The 3,751-nt window shown below is 47.4% G+C and overlaps 1 pseudogene; it reads left to right on the top strand.

The window, feature by feature from the left end:
* Positions 1-753: 753 nt before the first annotated feature.
* LOC124697454 lies at positions 754-2,222 on the top strand (annotated as a pseudogene).
* Positions 2,223-3,751: the final 1,529 nt, after the last annotated feature.

Below are 3,751 nucleotides of genomic sequence, written 5' to 3'. Positions count from 1 at the left end.
CGCTGTGGCTTCATGATTGTCATTGATGTCTCATGTCTCTGCGGAAATTGTTATTCAAATTGAGTAATTTGGCCATATGAAACTGGAATGCCTCCCCGTTGTCATTTGATTTCTGAATTTTTGTGAGTTTTTTTTTTGTAAATTCCTGTAACGTGAGATGCTATCAGATGTGATCATCAGGAGTAGCAAGTTAGATTAGATTTGCTTTTGAACGCTGGCTGAAACTACGGCTCCTGTGTTCTTCCTCACCTCGCTTTTTTGGGACTATCGGCCTGCTGCGATCAACTGTGCATTTCACCATTATTAGTTAATTTACCTTGCGTTCTACGTCTCTTTATAACTAGTTGTTGCAGCACAAAGCAACGGGTATCGATATTCCATACTGACGATGCTCTTCGGGTTGTTCCATGGGGCACCCGGCGCCTACCAAAAATACCGGAAATGTCTGTAATTGACAGTCTTTTTTATAGTCGCGGTAATTGACAGTCCGATCGCATATAGTAGTAGGAGTTGTACACGAATTTGAGATGAATCCGGCTTGGGTTTAATCCTTTCCTTGACCGAAGCGAATCTGCCCAACTCGATCGAGTTTGCGTGCCTGCCGCCTCAACTATTTGTACTATCCAACTGTGAACTGCCCACGCGCGTACACCGAGGAGGTGAGGCGGGAGGCTAGGGCTTCCCTTCGATAAAAAGCAGGGGCTACGAAAACTTCGTGACAAGTAAGGCTACCGCGGCCGGCGGCGAGCGGCGATGAAGGGTACGGTGGGGTTGACACGGCAGCAGCGCAGGTCCAAGAGTAAGCTGGCAACCGCGACGAGGAAGAAGAAGAAGAAGACGGAGGAGCTGCCGAGCGTGAGGAAGAGGGACGGCAGCACGGCGAAGGAAACCCGTGGCGGCGGGGCATCGCCATGCCACGACAGGATGCCCGTGGAGCAAGATGAAGACGACGGCCGCGACACTTTCCACCAATGGTATATGCAAGCATGGGGCGACCAGATCGGTTCGATGGAGCAAAGAAGTACGTACCCTATGAATGGCATATGACGCTTTATTGCTAACTTAAATCTCATAAAAATATGTGATGCAGCGGCTATCCCCAGCATGCGCCGCACGGACTGCCAAGTCGCGCCGAGAGGCCCCGTCCACACCAGCAAAACCCTGCCGCCTCGGGTTTGAGCTGGCCACTGCACGTGTATGGCGTTATCGCGGCGCGCGATCTTGTGGATTACAAGCGCAATATCATCTTCGAGCGTGGAAGTGATGACTGCCACACCATCACTGAGCAGGTTTGCGTCTTCCTCTCATCAGCCATTTGTCTATACTTCAATTCTGAGCCTTACATAATTGACTACTAGCATATGTTTGATTAATCTAGAGATTTATAAACCAAATGGCATAGTGAAAAAATAATTCTTTTCTTGGGCATTTTCACTACGAAACACACACATATATATATACACCTTGCTGACTGAAAACTAGAGTGAGGCCTGTAAGGGAAAACATGTAGTTCTCCGTTTAGACTTAAACATGTCGTTCTCTTGCAAATTAGTTCTGCTAATCTAAGGTTGGTTTCCGCCTTTTCCATTGGCAGTTACTGACCGGAATTCGATTAATGTTGGATGCAGGCTCCATACCTAGAACTGACAGGTCCTACACGTGCTGTTGTGCTGCTGGATCCTGTGTACTTTGAGGTTGACCTTAAAGTGAAGGGCACTAGGCAGTCTGATGAGGATCAAGATCTAATCTTCCTATCTACATCATTCAGGAATCCGCCGCGTCTGTTAGAGGTGTCCTACACCGGCAAGAACTGCACTCTGGAGTGGACAATGGGCCACATTTCTCGTTCAATAGAGGCCACAATCAGTATGAAAGTCATCCATGGGTCATGGCCAGATGGTTTCCGAGGTTTCTTCGCAGCCAAAACTGCCAGTATAGATGGCATGGAGTTTGCGTTGCTCCTGACCGGTGATGATAAGCTGCCTGTTGCTGAGGATGGCATGATCAGGCTTCAACGCCAAGTTGTTTGTGCTGAGATCGATAAGGAAGAGGAGCATCTGGAAGTTTGTGTGGAGGCAAATAATGGTGTTGCCGGGGGACGATACGATGATGCTCTGCTTTTCACACCTCAGCGATACGGTAGACTCTCTGGTGTTCTTAGTGTTGGCTCCTGCGAGATTAAGGTCACTGTCGCCTGGTCCCTTGTTGAGTGGTGCTACTAGAAGGTGCTTAAATGCCGTGCCGAGGAGCGAAACGCTGTGATGAAGATGCAGTCGGAGGAGGTTGTCGTCGGCACGGATGTATTCTGGGTAGTGGCATGGCCAGGCCGCCGGGAATGGAGGTGTCCGCTGGACCCGATGTTCGGAAAGCCGTCCTGTCTTCAGAAGCTGGTCCTCGTGGTGAGAACAGAGCTCCTCTGCCTGAGTTGGCGCCATGGCCGTGAATTCTGCTGTACTTTCAGATCGCCATAATGACATTACCCATGAGGCCATGTATATTCAGAGAGGGTTTTTGTTGTTCGAAGTTCTGTAGAGACGATCTGTTTTGTTCATATATGCAAGAATGTGCTGTGTGAGTTCTGACTTCTGAATCGTTCACAGAAACTATGGGATTTTTTTTGGCTTACGTAAGGCCATAACATTAAGCGTGTCAAGCATTGTATTTTGCTATTTTTCTTGCAAAAGGGTTGTTTATATTTTTCGATAAAGAGAATATATTAATATCAAAAGATACCAATTACACCTAGCTTCTGCAACAATGCAACACCTTAATAGCATTACAGATGCACACATTCAAAAATAGAAAAAAAAACTAAGAAACAAAAGTCCCGCTACAGCATCCCAAGCCTAGCAACAACAATACATCCACCACCAAGACAACACCTGAAATACAAACTATCAAAACGACGCTTCCAAGAAGAGAACGGTGCACCGGCGCCGTCATCGCCCGGCTAAAGATCTTAGTTTTCACCCTGAAGATAGTCTCCGCTCTCAAAACAATTCCTCCAACAAGGTCATTGAGAGGCACAACCAGTTAAGAGTAGACCTTGGTTTTCACCCTGAAAGGTAGGACTCTGAACTTCACCTGTGCTGCCGCCCCCACTGTCATACCACTGTTGCGGAGCCCGAAACACTATTCAAGTCCCTCAACAATGCGAAGACTTGAACCTCCCTTAGCTAGTCCTCCAATCCGACCTTTATGATATAGGGCTTTCTATTTTCGTACCCTCAGGTCCTTAGTTGTACTCAGTTTTTCCCAGCTCCTTTGTTTTTCCTCAGTTTTCCCCAAATCCTTGTTTGAAACCCGCAGAAGGAGCTCAGACGGCATGATTCCCGTTTAGTTGACCGTTCCGTGCTGACGTGTGGGGCCGCGTTGTGTGAGGCCGCGTCGCGTGGGGCTGGTAGAAAGGGACCGCGTGGGACAGGACGAGACAACGTTTGGTTGCACGTGAGTAGGAGTTGGGTTCTGTCTCTCTCGGCCCAAATTGGCATTTTAAGAGTACCTTTTCCCCCTCTTTCTCTCTGTCTTTTTTTCACCTAATTAGTATGAAATCTAGAGAAACTTGCATTTCTGTCTTTCTTCAATTATTTGTGCCTTTTGGCCCTCGTTGTTTGCCCAATATGGCAGCAAATCTAGCACTCTCTCTGGTCCATATGTATGTAGTTAAATCTAGAAGAAAATCTCCAGGGTAATGTACGATAAATTCACACAGTCATATAGTAGAATAGGGATAGATAATAGAGATCCCTCC

This window comes from Lolium rigidum, chromosome 3 (genome assembly GCF_022539505.1).
Source record: "Lolium rigidum isolate FL_2022 chromosome 3, APGP_CSIRO_Lrig_0.1, whole genome shotgun sequence".
NCBI classification, from domain to species: Eukaryota; Viridiplantae; Streptophyta; class Magnoliopsida; order Poales; family Poaceae; genus Lolium; species Lolium rigidum.
This window is presented reverse-complemented; position numbering and strand designations above follow the sequence as displayed.